Consider the following 16,360-nt stretch of genomic DNA (forward strand, 5'->3'; position numbering starts at 1 on the left):
AATCTATTCCGTGTCAGTAATTTTTATTGCTACACGGTTCAGTTTCACGGTTTGATCCTCGTCCACGCAAATTGTTGTATCGAGGGCCCCGTGTACCTCTCATATTTCTCCAGCTTACAGATTCGGTGTATATTACAGAAGCGCGCGGCGGAAAAATATCGGTTCACCGATCGGGTCTCGGCGCCCAGCGCAAACATTGCGGTCGGAGCAAACAGGTGGCCCAATATCGGGCGTGTTTGCTGGCGGATTAGCGATTCTATTGGATACTTTATTCCGGAGCAGCGACGCCGATACGAACGCCCATGCCGTCGGCGTCGTCGAGAAACCCGCCCCGAGAGAGAGAGAATAGCGGACGAGAGGCGGCACGGCGGGATTTATCGCGCTTGCGAAACGGCTGACGGCTAACGTTTAGCGGTGAGTGCATCTCTCCCGCACGAGCAGCATCGTTCGAATTGCGCGGCATGCCCTGAAGGGGGGAACGTTCGATTTTTCGAACGGCGGGACATGGCTGTATTTTTCACTACTGCAAAGGGGGGTACGTGTGCGCTCGTGTTGGTCTTCGTGAACGAGAAGCAAACGTTTGGCGCGTCGATTTTTACCCCGTTTGTAAGCGGTTTGCTTTTTAGATAAATCCTCAATTACCGTCGTAATATAGAATGAAGAATCAGAAGAAGCTAACGATTCAGAAGGATAGATACAATTAACTTCGAATTATTGACATCTCATAAAGCTTATGCTATAAAATATTCAGGATTAAATTGTTAAATTGGTTTCCTTAATTTATTAACGTGTAACGAGTATTTTTTATATTTTTATGTCTACTTAAATTTATAAATCATATAGCATTAATCTCAAGTATAATATCCATTAACTTCACAATGTATCTTATTGATCGAAAGAAAGCATTCTTATGGTCCCACACAATGGCTCAAGATGATTCCGCACCACTACACTGTTTTATCGAAAACGACTTTGGAATTCATGTGAGATGAAATGAATACATTTCTAAAGAGGAATGGGTTTCAAAGGTGTCTCCAGGCGCATCCCTGATGGATTATTTTTCGTCTGGGGCTACTTGAAACAGAAACCACACAAGGGGAAAAAAAGTTAAAGATATATATGGATCTCAAACACTCTTTAAAACAGGTTTGGGGAGAGAACTTTCTCAGGAATTGATCAATAAAACTTTCCAATCCTGGCCTAAGCAATTATTAAAAATCTATAGGAAACGTTATATCGAAAAAATACAAATGAGAGTAACTGTACTCGCGTGTCTTCATAGCGTTAAATTGTCTCAGTGTCACTTATCATTCTTTGTAATTCTGATGTGATCTGAATCTGAATGTGTCTCATACGCGTTAATAGAGTCAGAATTGATAACGAGAAGGAGTTATAGAGTTTCGCTATCACTGACTTCTTGCGTGCAAAGATTTTGCATAGCAAAATATATACAATAATTAAGGTGCAACTGCGACTTATTATTCAAGTTTATGTGACAAACTAAATGTCGTCAAAGAAACGCTATATATTTCCAAGTCACTACTGTGCATTTTGTTATATTTGAGCATGTGAAAAGTTAGCTCTATCATTAACAAGTTTTTAATCTCGTTTATAAAAACTATTCTACATTTATATATTAAAATGTTCGTCTTAAAATATTACACAAACTATAAATCACTAAAATTTATATACTTCTGAGACATCCTGTGTATAATTGTACAAAAATCAACATTTTTAAAGTGTACAAATAACATTTTTTATATATTTACTATTTAATTTAAAAAAAATGTTACGTTAATTAATTGTGTTATTTTTCTCGTTAAAATATAAAATTTTGACCGAAAAAAATAGTGTAACTTTTACATATTATTTTAACCCGTTGAGGTCACATGGGGTCCAGTGGACCTCAGGCTTTTTTTTTCCTTCTTCTTAAAAGTATACTATTTTGAGAGTAAAACGCAAAAAGTTTTTTTGCTTTATCTAAAAAAATTTTGATGAATATTTTTGTAAAAAAAATCAAATTTCTCGAAAAAAAAATTTTTTTCTCGCGTTTTTTCAACATAAATTTTTTTTTTAAATTATTGGATTATAAAGAGGAAGTCATTAACTAAATTCCAGTTCAAGGTTTGAGTCGATACATCAAAAAGAACGCAAATGGCAACTGTTGTGGGGTCCATTGAACCCCGTGTGACCTCTACGTTATTTTTAGGAGGTGTGACCTCAACGGGTTAATCAAAAGTTTAAATAACTACGTCTAATGAAAAGTAAAAATAACTTCTTTTCTTAATTTATTTTATCATAAAAATATGTTAATTTTACATACAATTAACAATATATCAAATTACAATAAAGATTGCATTCATTTTGTGTTAAAATGTTAATAAAGTATTAGTGTCACCATTTATGTGTTAAATTGACACAAAAATTTGAGCGGACTGTTTAGGTTTAGAACATGCGCTATATAATTTAAATTTAACGTAGATTTTTCAGGTGCAGCATAGAATTGATGGCATAAACTGTTCGAAAAATCAACAAAATAAAATAATCTGTCTTTACACGTCAAGCATGACATATCTCGTAATCGTGCGCATTTCTTTTTTCGTCCTTCCAATTGTATTATTTACGATACTGAAGTGCGGTGCATCACGATGGGAAATTCTCGGTGCGACTGTTTGATAAGCAGATTTGCAGCTCTGAATGCATGCGATCGAGCATTTATGGTGTTTGACCTATGCGCGATACAAAATAGAATATATTTCTAATAGAGCTCGTGTGTGCGCGCGCGTGTGTATAAAGCTTACACGTATTACGATGAACTTGCGCATGGTTCACAGCGATAACGTTTAATCAGCGACTCAGTTTTGCAGAAACTTTGAAGTGTTTTGCTAATGAATAATGATGCAGTTGCCAAAGGGAATATGTATCTCGGACAAATTAGTAGAAAGTATTACCGGAAAACAGAGTTGATCTTTTCAGAAAACAGAAACTTACCGATTTAGATATTTTAAATATGTGAAGATGATATATGTGAAATATCATCTTCATATATCTAAGTTGATCAATCTCCGTTTTTTTGAAAAGATCAAACTCTGTTTTTCCATAATACTTTCTACTAATTTGTTCGAGATATTTCCTTTTGCAACTGCATCCACCATTCATTAACAAAACACTTCGTAGTTTTTGCAAAACTAGGTCGCTGAAGATGATATGTGAAATATCATCTTCATGCGTCTAATAAAATCGAAGCAAATAAGATAAAACAAATATACGCTCTCTTGTATTTTGCAGCGAAAAGGAAGGAAATGAAGGAAACATGGAAATTACAGTTGAAAAGAACAGATCTTACATATATACATACGCATGTGGCGAGAACACAACCCCGCGGATTCTAATAAAAGGTAGACTCCTAATATAGATCTACATCCTTATTGGACAAAAATTTGCTTTAGCCGAGGGCGCACATACTTATAATCTCCTTACAGAGTTTCTGAAGATAAAACTTTTTGAAGTACTCTCCTCGTGCTTAAGGAGTTCTACAGCAATAAATATTCATGTAATCTGCATTAGGGTGTTTCGGATTCACCGTATTATCCATTCGTGCACGGGTTTTTCGAACGACAGGCGGGGCAACGAGAGTTTTCGCGAAAATGTTTACGCGATACTTTTTATTTCGTACACTGAAAAAAAAAACAATTATTATTTGCATGAAAATAGATTTCTTTGAATTTAGAGTTTTCTTATTGTTCAAAAAAATATTGGGCAGATTTAAGAAAACATTTTTCTGAGTTTAAAATATACCTTCGCGAATCTACCTCTAATAGGTATTTCTTTGAATTAAGGAAACTAAATTCAAAGAAATCTATTTTCTTGCAAATAATAATTTTTTTTTCAGTGTAGCTATAGGTATATCCTCTATACATTCATTAATAATCATTAACGCAACGTTAATGTACGAATAAACTAAATCTACAAATCTACTACTTATCTACTAACTGTAAGTAGTAAATGTCAATCATTTTGCCGCCTACCGCACAGAGTACAAACGCGAACACAACACGTAGACATGTCGTAGAGAATCGATTTAGCTGACCGCCTCTGATGTGCTTCGTTCAAATATCACGTATCCAGATCGTAGTCACCCCTGGTCACCCCTCATCCGTCTCATCTGCGGCGTTTTGGCGGAAGTATATACCGCGACGCGCGACACGTGTTCCATCGCGCGATTCACACAGATAAGAACGGAATGTAAATCACGCGCGTCCTGCCAGGCCCAGACAGAATAATTACCTCTGTTACGACCTTGACATTCGATCGCTCGAGGGTGCGCGCGAAGGGTGACGTCGAAAATAGAAAAGCCGATATGGGATGCACGCGAGTACTCGTGACATAAATAGGTGCTTATAAGAACGCGAGAGAGAAGACTTGCGTGTGCGCGCGCGCGCGTGTGTCCGTGTATATGCTCACTTCCTTATTGATTCGCGCAAGTGTGGCCTGGATGTATACGTGTGTCCTGCGAAACGTATGTATACGTATACACCTGGCGCCTTCGCCGTCGAGATTTACGCGGCCTTGAGATACACCATTCAGCGGTATAGCGAGAATGTCTGACACGGCCCTTGCTTATTAACTTCATCCCGAAGATACCGACCTACTCCACTTCTTGGCGTGTGAAGGAGTTTACCTTCGGTTATAGCGTAGCTACTGAAATGTGTATAGACATCTCGAATGGAATATACGAAAAGTTGACGAGAAATTGCGAGAAATATATTGTGGGGATCTAACGGAGCGCGAATTTGAAAAATATCGAAGTTTTCTGATAGATCACGTTACTTTTTTGTTTCTGTTGGAGCTCGTTGAGCTCTTGCGAAGGTCTTGGAAAAATAAGGATTAGAAATTATAAAGGAGAAGATTAAAAGGGGTTATATACATACGTTTAACAGGCCTAAAACTGAGTCAAAATTAACGAATTTTTATTGCGGGTAAAATTATGTTTTATTAAAAAATGAAATTGCATGTCTTGTAGAGTAATGTTTTGAGGATATTTCTTAAAAATTTCCATAAAAAATATTAAAATGTCAAGTCCTGGCAGTTATTTTCCCGAATGGTGTTTGTATTATAAAAACGGCGTTCGCGGTATCAGAGATACCTCCGTCCCTTCTCATGTAAAAAACAAAAATTTTCCGTTAAACCAGGTGAATAAAACTAGTCCTTGTCAAAGCCGATTTTGAAAATATTGATTTTTTGAAAAATGTCAGTGATTCGAATCGCAAAAATGCGATTTTTGATCTAAAAATCGATCACTCTTTTATTTGTAAAATAAAACTAAACCATAAACCGAAAAAATCCTACGTGAAGGACTAGATTATTGAGAGTAGCTGTAAAAAATTTCATGCAAATGGTTCACTAGTCTCCGAGATATTTCTTCTGATTTTCAAAACACTGTTTCGGAAAAATAGCTGCGAGGACATCAATTTTTCGACTTAATTTCGACTTAATTTTAAGGCTTGTTGAAGGTATTAAGGTTAAACACCCTTAAGCGTAGATACAAATCGGAAAAAGAGAAGTTGCACAAGTACTTAAACCGCATGTATTAGGTAAATTAAATTGTAACGAAATTATTCTTTCGAGAAAAAAGCATTTAATCCTATTATTCTTGTATTTAATGTTCCCAGAATGTAATTGAAATGATTTATTCTGTATTCTTTCTTGAATAAAACGTTAAAATCGACATATGATGTCTGAAATTAGTCACGTGCGATAAATATAAAATATGATATATATCTGCAAAAAGGAGTCAAGCTTCTTATATCACAACTCTTTCTTACATAAAGCTCTTTACATCGTAGAATGTTTCACAGCTTAACGACTGAGAAAATATTAATGTTTGATATTTGAAATAAGAAAGATAATTAGGTTGACATTGTTAAAATATTAAAATGTCGAGGGATTCACGCGATGTGTGAGAAATTAATCTCGGGAGATCAACATGCATCTCTCGATAAAATACGAGACACTGTATATAATACATCACATTTCGGTTTCTTTATTGCAGCACAAGATTTAAATTTCTCCTAGCGTTCTAACCCCGTTTCGTACATCTCGGTTTAGAGTTCAACCCGACCAAAGACGAAGATGCCCGCCGCGGTACTAAACATTCATCTCGCGCGGGAGCTCGGCACGATTGATGCTCGCTATAATGCAAACCGAATTGCCAGAGTCCTCATTCTACGGGAATGTGCCATTGTGCCGCGGCCATTTTTCACCATTTTCGCGTGCGGCGGAGGTCTCGTTGATCTGGTCGATTCCGGAATCGGTAAAGCGCCTCGGGAGGGGGAGGGGAGGGGGAAAGTGTAAATTCCAGGGGGGTTGTGACTTTCCGAGAATGCGGAGAGAGAGAAAAGCCGCAAACATATTCACAAAATTGAGAATTATATGCGTACGGTTTTGCGGTTAAGCAGCAGGTTGTGTGAAACTTCGCGAGATTAGTATTTATTCGCGGTTTATTTTATCGCTGTCTGCGTAATATAAATATGGATCACCGCAAGGTTGGATTCGACAACTAATTCAGAATCGCATGTGTCTCACACACACACTATTCAAACTATTCAATAATTAAATACAAATTTAATTTAATTGCGCGTAACCTTTAAAAATTAACGATAATTGAATTTATAAAGTTAATTTAAATATTTAAATTAAATATTATTGTGTAACTATACAAACTTATAACATTCAGTTTAACTTAAAAATTTATTATTAATAACTCATTTCTCATAATGTCAAATAATTACTGTTATTGTACGTGATGCATTAAACTATTTTTTTAATTTGTGCAGTTTTTAATTTAATAAAATTTTTTATACATATATATAGACTTCAATTTATTGTTTTTCCTTTTAGATTAAGTTATTTTTTGCTTCTACACTTTTCTTTAATTACTCACTATACATTATATCTACAAAACCGCGCGCGCGTTGTGTAGATGCATGTGTCTGTGTGTTTGTGTGTTATGTGTAAATAAATGTGAATGACCGCAATATAATGAGTTTGGATTCATTAAATCTAAATAACTGAGAGCGGTTAATAATGTTAATATCATCTCTGTGATATAGTATATAAGAAAGGAAAAAATAAAATTTAAATTGCTAAATTGTAAATATTAGTATCACCTAATATTTAATGTTTTATTATTAATAAAAAAAACTTTGTAATATATATATTAAATAAATTTTTTATTATTTTTATAATTCAGTTAATATTACAAAATGTTATTAATAAAATATTAAATATTAATGCATAAGCAAACACAGTCGCGAGCCTCAGTAAGCAAACTTTATGAAATATCGAAAGTCTGCTTGCATCGTTATAAAGCTCATATCTAAATTTTTCGGCTCTCAAATGATCGTTATATATAGGCTGATAATATACAATGTCTTGGAGAGAAGATCTAGTAAATATAAATAAATACAAGTAAATATAAATAAGTAATTTAAAAAATTGTTTATTTCCATTAAACTCATTGAACTAGACTTAATAAACATTTAATTTAAAAATAATTATTTAAAATTGTGGAAATTTAAACTGTCTTTAAAAGTTTTATTCTCTGCAAATAAGAATTAATATTTTCAGACTAATCAGAATATATTACATTAACTCATTTACACACACACATCTCTCTCTCTCTCTCTTTCTCTCTCTCTCTCTCTCTCTCTCTCTCTCTCTCTCTCTCTCTCTCTCTCTCTCTCTCTCTCTCTCTCTCTCCGGTACATCCTGCGTATATTTTATAAAAACAGGGATCGCGCTCTCAGGCTTGAAGAGCTGGCCAGCTCGCCTCTTGAATTTTTTTGTGGCATTTCTTTACCGCACTTTTGAATTGTCAAATAAAGTTATGACACCATATAGAAAGCATTTGAAGAAAATCGGAGACTAGCCGACGCGACGGGGTGAACTGCACTAGTGGCATGAGTGCAAGTCGTGCAACGCACGCCACTGGTTATTACCGTGTGAACGCCATCAAGCGCGAAGTCATGACAGGACGATATTGCGCATAAAGCAAATTATACGGCCTCCGGGCAAAATTATCGCGGCATGCAGTTTACACAGTAGTTAGGCGCGTTCTTACGCGTGTTATATACCGCTGCTATTTTCAAGCGTGTACCAAACAAACATTCTAGTAATAATAAAATTAAATATGTTTTATTAATACGACCCCAGCTATATGAGCATTTTTTTCAACCTATTGGTTACAGAATAGAAGGAAATTGTGCCAAATTTTATAAATATATAAACTTTTATCTTTAAAATAACATTTCTTAACAGTTATGCACTAGAAAGAGATTCTCCTTAAAAAATCTGTATATACTTTTTATTTGGACATAAAAAATAAAAAATAATATATATATAATATACATATTATTATATACGATATATTTTATAATATTAAAAAAAATAATACATAGATTCTGTATCGAAATTGATATCTACATTTATAAAATTTATTTTTAATATTAATCACATCATATATATATATATATATATATATATGCAAATATATGTTATATTATACGTTTAGAAACTAAAAATAGTTTTATATTTATAATAGTAGTTTAAAATATTTATAATAGTAATTAAAAATATATAAAATGTTTATTTAATAAATTAATTCTTTTTCCTGACAAAATAAGAGTTCAATTAATTTCTATAATATGTATTAATGTATTGAGTTAAAATTTCCATATTTTGTTGTAAGTATTAATTTAATTATTATTTTAATTTAACTAAAATTTTGAATTCTAAGTAATATGTTGCTTCGAATAACATTCTCAGTCTAGGAACTTTGAAAGAAAAAAATAAGAATATATATATATATATTCTTATGATCCAATTTTGGTTGGCGAGAAAGGATTAAGGAAATCCTTTATTTAGGATTGTAAACAAGAGGTTGAACTATCACGCGAAGATATATGCGTATATCGCGAGTTGCAGGCCATTGACACGAGCGACGTCAAGTGCAAAGTCACGAGAACGCTACATTGTGTATAAAGCGAGCAATATAACTCTATAACTCTATACACAGTCCGAGACACAGTCCAATTCATAATTCGTGCACCAACCCGTTAAAAATAATTTAACACAATCGTGTTTCTTCTCGGCAAAAGCTAGCAACGTTATTATTTTATATATAATTTTATAATCTTTAATAATCGATTTTAAATAGCTTTCTAATTTACAGATTAAAAAGTTATCAACACAAAATGAATAAGAAATAAACAAGCTTTCATTTATTTCTTTTCCCAAATCTAATAAATTCTAAACCCAAAGGCGTGCAATTCTTAATCAATTATAATTGATAGATTAACCATTGAGTGATTAACCATCACTCAAAAATTTAGAGCGATAAAATATATCATATTTTGCATCTAAATTTATTATACGTCTAACTCACGTATACCTATTCCGTATCTAATTTATATTCTACAATTTATAGAACAGAGATTTGAAAAGACTTAACGGGACATATCAGAACAAAGTTAGATAGAGAAGTTAATAGCCAATTATCGAGTAGCATCTGCTCCCCAGGATTGATGCGTTACAAGCAACGTGATTAATTGTAACCGAGCAGCTTTGCATTATGGTAAGTTCATTTCTGCGTTATGCCATTCTGCCATATTCCACCGCCATTCGGTGTTTGGCGTGCCGTGCTGCGGGGCGGGAGAAGGGTGAGGAGGGGGTGGGAAGGGGAGGGAGGGTGAGCGACATTATACGACGGCGATATCTGGCAGCCGTTGCGGGAGCGCCGCAGAGAGGGCGATTGTCGTCGGCCTCTATTGGCGGGCCCTTAGCCCTAACCGTGTGTGTGCAGGCGCATTACCGGTCGCCCCGAGTTATCTATACGTCGGCCACCTACGTTACCGCACAAGCGACCCGTCGTCGTCGAGCAGCTGCACTGCAGAATCCCGATAGTGCACGTATCCGCGCGGCCTATGTGCACCGTCGAATCCAGCAGCCGTTTATGCGCTCCCTCGCGCCCCATTTCGGTTTCCCCCCTTCTCATCCCAGCGGTGAATGACGATTTTCGACAATGGACTTTCGAGCACGACACCGATAGAATTATAATAATCCGTTACGTATAATACAGTTGCTCGATATACCCATGCATATTATAATTCGTAATTACGCGTTATAGTGAGATTTACTGGATAAAGATTTATAATTCGATCTCTTTTGGCAATAATTTTTTTTTTCAAACGAGATTATGTGTAACATGATTAACGGATAAAGAGCATAAAGATATATAGTTATATATATATAGATATTAATAGTATAAAAATAGAATAAGTGGATATTAATACATTCTAATATATCAATATCTATATAATTTATATTAGATATTATATTTTAATACTAATATCTATATAGGTAATAGATAGCTATATAATAATAATAATACTAAAATATAACAAAGATAATAATAATGCGCTAATTTCTTAGATAATTTCAAATCATGAAAAAATAAATAGGTAGCTTCCATTTTCGACGAGTCGTAGATAATTAAGAAATCATTAATTTAATCTTCGCCGAGTAAAAAAGAAGCTTGATAAAACTGGAGAATACATTTCAAATTCTCGAAAAGGAAACGTGTCGCTTACGTTGAATGCACAAAATACGATGAAGGCGTCATTATCATGTCAGCCGAGAGCAGCGCGGCATTAATTTTAAATTTTTGTCATATATCCCTGCGCATTTTGGACACGATTGCGTCCGCGCCATGCATGTCCAAGTGCATACGTGCGCGCCGGCGTCGCTGGAGGGTCGTAAGGAGGGTGGGTTGAGGGATTGTAGATTTAAGTCATGTCTTATCACGGGGGAGTTGTAGCCCGCGGGTCGGCATCGAGGATCATCGCAAACCGTTTCGAGCCTGCTCAAGGATGCCGCTCTCCGACTTTCCAAGGTTTTCGTATACGTTCCTCTATATATATTAGGATCAAGGGCTTTGAAAACAGTCGGCATATGACTTCGCTAAGCCGCAGTGGCGTAAATTTAAGCCAAACACACACGCATGACATTTTCATGACATTAAATTACACGTGTCTCGTGAGTGTTATATAAAATTTGTCCAAGAAATTATAAATTTAGTTATTGCAGCAAAATCATTGTTGCTGCTATATATTTGATGTAAGAGCAAACAAATTTGCTTTTAATTATATTTTATAAATAATAACTTTTATAACTATATAGAAACGGAAAAAGAGAGAGGGAAAGGAACAAATCTATTTAATAACCAGTTATTTCCAACTTCGATTTTGCTACGCCATTGTGCGGGGCCGTCTTGTGCCGTGTGCCGTGTGTTCGTTCCCCTGTTAAGTCTGACTCTCGTGTCTGGGCTATACCCGAATACATGCTCACGGCTCTCCTCGGCGGGCGACTGCATTGCAGTACTCCTCCTTGCCTTCATATGCCGAGTCGGCATGCACCGGCCGAGAGACTGCACCGAGAGAAAGAGAGGGATTGGAGACGAGGGAATAGGACGACGATTTATCGAGTTTTCGAATTTCAAATTGCCCACCGAATGCCAACAAACTTTCTTATCGGATTATTTTACGAGTGATCGATATTACAATAGGAATTCCAAGTTGGACGCACGGTTAACATCAATGAAATGATAGTCCTTCGTGATTCTACCTCCCTTTTCAGGGTCAGATATAGTCCACGCGTTCTTCGGTTCTTCTTTTTTAGATATTTAGGTGAAAATTTACACGTGATATTTTCAAATAAAACGCCGTTAAATAAAGTTATAAATATTTTTCGAAAAGAGAAGTAAAAATTACTTTCATATTTTTGCAAAATTTAATCTATCTTAATCAAAATAATGTCCAAATCTAGCGCAGCAATTTTCAAAACGTTGTGAGAATTTTGTATTGTCTGATATAGTCGTGAGTATAGCTGGCCAAGCATGATAATGACGCACGATGTTAAAGAATTCTCTGACGATTTTACCCTTCGGATCGCGATCATACGCGCCATCCAAAAACAAAAAAATAGCAGCAAGTTGGCTTATATGGGAAGGCGCCCTTCAGGCGCGTAAAATAGAAACGATTATTCCAAAAACGCGTACAAAGCGCTGCAACAAACTGCTGAAATTTTAATTGCTTTATCCTTTATCATCTTATTAAAGAAAAAAAGAGAGATTTCTTAATTAAAAAACATTATTATTTTATAAAAATGTGTAAATCCAGAAACACAAATAATTGAAGAATATAAAATTCTATATATGCTAAAATTGTATGTTATTTTAAGAATAGATGTAGAATAATAGATATGTACCTTCTATTAACTTTTTTCAGAAAGAGATAAATGGATTTTAATACAAATACAGAAAAATAAAACTTCGGAAAGCCATCAGCAAATTTCATATTTTGGTAAGTGCAACAAAATTCTCCCAGGTAATGCATCATGTATTACAAGAAACTCGCGTATTTTTGCGTCATTCAATAAAAGACACCCAACTAATAGGATGGCATAGAGAAGTCTAACGAGAAATTTACAAATGCATAAATAAATTTTTGAAAGAATATAAAATCCGTGTTTTTTACGAAGAAAAAGAACTTTATATTCTTTCAGGAAACGGGCGACAAAATTTCTTCGATCAATGTACTTAGCATAAAAAGCTCACTTCTCTCGTTCTCGATTTCGACCGATGTCTCAACCAGAATGGTATAGATGGGAAGAGTAGGCGCATAAAAAAATCTCATAAAAGGCAATGATGTCGTTCGCTGTAATTCAACGGTTCGCAAGAAAGTCGCGGTAACTGACGGGGGTCCTGGCAGTTTCGAAGAGTACATAAGACTGCAAAAGGAGCAAGGCACGGTGAAGGACGACGGCGTGCGAGTGCAAGTGCAAGGAGTTGGATGCACCGAGCTGGAGAAGACGGAAGAAAGGGGGGGAGAGGGAGAGGGAAGAGAGGTCGAGGAGGGCGCAGAGGTGGAGGGTGCATGACATATTTTCCGGGCGTAGCGTCCGGGCCCGTGGCAATTTTGCCACGCGTGTTTTTCCCAAGATTTATGTCCGGCCGTGCGTCGCCCGCGTTTAAACGGGGCGCCTCTCTTGCCTTCTACGGTTATTATCGCCCCCGACGCCGGGCGCCGCGCTGCGCCGCGCCGTCTCTGCGACGCTCCACGAATTATCGCCCGATAACTGTCTGGCCTTTTTGGCAGCGCGACGCTGCGCATGAAATTCCAAAGGCAAGCCCCGAATTAAGGCAACGACGTCGACGACGGTAACAACGACACGCTCGCATGCCGACTCTCGAGCCAGCTTCACGACCGGCGCTTCACGACGCGGTATTCCGGCACGCTGGACATTACTTACGTTGCGATAAATTAACTTTTTATCGGGTAATTTTTTAATTTTATGAAAAAAATTTGGATAAATAGAGAAATTATATATAATAACTGGGCGAATGAAATATGAATATGCATAAATGTCGGACATATATATATTCAGCATGCAGCATAAATAACATAAAGTATAAAATTTATTAAAAAGTAAAGAATAATATAGCAAATTAAAGTTGTAGAATAAAATATTTATTTATATCATCGATGTGTTTTTTTAATTAATTCAATTCGTATATGAGTTTCCGATTATGCATAAAAAGTGATTGTAAAGATATAGATCCATATGTTCGCGCGTAATTTATTAAATGATATTCCTTTCCGAGAATAGCCATGTCATTCCGCTTCAAATTTTTACGTGTACATTTTCTCCGTAGACGTTTTTTTAATTTAACAGCTACGACATCTTTAATAGGATCTTAATAATGCTTTTAACGATATTCGCGACTGCCGTTTGCTATTTCCACTGAATCGTAACTTTACTTTGCGAGTCGAGACAGTACCTAAAAGAGAAAGAAGAGCCAGAAGTGCAGTGCGAGATCCTGGAAGAGCTCCGAAATTATAGAAGAGCGACTCTGCACGAGGCCGGGATTCTGTCGGTGAATCCTTTTCGGAACGTCGATAACGCCGGCCGACGGGAAACTAATTTCTGGATGGAAGATTACAAACGGACGGTGGAACACGTTCGGTGGAAATTTACCGGCCAGATCGGGTATACGCTTAGCGAAAAATCGATTTTTCGCGCCGCGCGCCGGTCGCTTCGATCGGGCTGGACATAATTGCCGCAATTACAAGGATCTGTCCGTCCGTCCGTCCGTTTACGCGACTTGAAGAGGGTAAATCCTTCGCTTAATGAGCTCGTCTTACGTAATTGTTATTCCAGCACCTGTCGCTCGCACCCAGGACAGACCTGATGCGCACCACTTAACGACCGTCAGTCTTTTAAAGACGATCCTTCTACGAGCGGACACGAATAGCAAGTTTTCGGAGTCTAGACAACATCTTTTATGTACCTGGCATGTAAGATTTAAAACTTTATTTCTGGTTTTAATTGAACTAAGTCTGTTGTATTTATATTTCGACCTTTATGTGTTTCGCGATACGAGCATAAATTACATTTTATTGCATAAATGCATTGTATAAATTCCATTTGTCAAAGAATTTGTTGTTACACTTTAATTTATTTGGAATGAGATTTCTTGTATGTATTTTATACGCAACTATTCTAATATATTAGCTACATATTATTTTTTAAACTTTAAAAAAATGTAGTATATAAAATACGACAAATGAAACTAATGAAAATATCCAAGTATAATTAAATATAAGTATGTGTATGTCATATAATATAATAAAATCAATTATTTCAATTTAATTTTAAATTGACGCGTACTTTGGAGAAAAGAATAGCGAGCACCGTTCAATTAAAGCTCGTTTAAAAGAGACAATCTTCAGACTGTATCGCGTAAAGATCTGGCCAATTCGCGTCAATTTACGCGAGAATTTGCCCGCTCGCTTCGCTTGGCGAGGCAGGTTGCTCGGAAAAAAACAAGGAGAAGAAGACGAGGTGGGGTCAGCCGCTTTCACGCGTCCCGGCATTCAACGAGAAATTGGGGCGAGCGCTTTAAGGCTCGCTGAAAGCGAAAGAAGAGAGAAAAGAATTGCAAGGGGGAGGGAAGGAGCAAGGAAAAAGGTTCTTGTACGAACGAATTTGGAGTGTCTTCTCTCGTCCCGTGAAAGGACCGCGTGCACTCGTCCTACACACTTGTTATCACCCTGTATCTCGATTAGCCCACACCGAGAAATTTTCTCTCTCGCGCGCGAACGACCTCGTCCTCCATTTTTTCTTCTTTTTCTTTTTTTTCGCGGTGCACACACCTGTTCTCCACACACTCTCTTTCTCTCATTTTTTTGTACCCATTCGCGAAAAACGCGTCAAGCGCCTCGGGAACGACTTTCAATCGCGGCTCTAATTGCGTCGCGCGATAAAAGCGTACCGCTATAGCGCGCGAATCGGCATCAGAGTGTGCAGTCGCGAAGTGCGGTCGCGTGCATTCTCTTTGTCGCACGGGAAAACAGAAAAAAATTGAGAGAGCGAGAGAGAGAGAGCGGTTGACTCGAGTGAACCTTTGGCTTTTTGCACGGCAAGTGCGGATATATGCATTATGCAAATACATCGCTCAGTCGATCGCGGAGAGTGACATTTTGCAAAAGTTTGAGTTTATATCGTCACTTATTACACGAGCTTTTTGATTAAATTAGTCACTACAAGCGCACGCGTAGCGCGCGCCACATTTTGGCTTTTTTTAATAACAAAACATTTACACACACAATAAAAAAAATAATTACTACGTTTTGAATGTAACTTTAATTGTCATTCGACTTTGCCGATGACAGCCACACAAATCATATACGGTGAAGCAAGCCGGGATGCAAGCTTCACACGAGATGTCTTATATACATATATACAGGGTGCCCCACAATTGTTGGTACTTTTTTCATATTTAGATAGAGCGAGCCAAACTGAGTCGAAAAGTCATGTACCATTTTACAATTTTCGCAATAGTTGACGAGTTATTAATGATTAAAAATCGACGTATTAGCCCGCCCACCGCCAAATCCAAGCGCGCGGCGAGATGCGGCCGCCCCGCGGTCGGCGCGCGGGCAGTTGTTTACTACAAGCGGCGCGTAACGCCGGGCCCCTGTCCTAAGCGATGATATAGTTTCTCACCTTTTTTAAATAGAAATAAAATTTTCTAACAACATAGAAAATTTTTTTGTGCGTACGTATGTACATATGTGTGCACATGCATACACCAGGAAAATATCAATTCTACTGCTTAAAAAAGCGATTACTCAATTTACCTTTTTTTTTTAGTAAGTAACGGTTGTCTTTAAGCAAGAATATTTTCTTGATATTAGTCTTAAAATGTACAAATTTTAGAAAGAGTCTTTATTATGTACTC

At 36.7% G+C, this 16,360-nt stretch overlaps 1 protein-coding gene and 1 long non-coding RNA gene across 4 annotated transcripts in view; one reads left to right on the plus strand and one right to left on the minus strand.

The window, feature by feature from the left end:
• Gfrl (Glial cell line-derived neurotrophic family receptor-like) overlaps nt 1–16,360 on the minus strand; it is a 364,389-nt gene that overhangs the window by 104,555 nt on the left and 243,474 nt on the right. The gene's annotated exons all lie outside the window — the stretch shown is intronic.
• On the plus strand, nt 9,492–13,426 carry LOC143897243 (uncharacterized). The gene is made up of 3 exons (XR_013256889.1): nt 9,492–9,634; nt 12,345–12,419; nt 12,622–13,426. It is a non-coding gene; the product is annotated as an uncharacterized LOC143897243 (long non-coding RNA).

The sequence above is a fragment of the Temnothorax americanus genome, unplaced genomic scaffold, assembly GCF_048541705.1.
Source record: "Temnothorax americanus isolate GAGA-0224 unplaced genomic scaffold, ASM4854170v1 Scaffold2, whole genome shotgun sequence".
Lineage (NCBI taxonomy): Eukaryota > Metazoa > Arthropoda > Insecta > Hymenoptera > Formicidae > Temnothorax > Temnothorax americanus.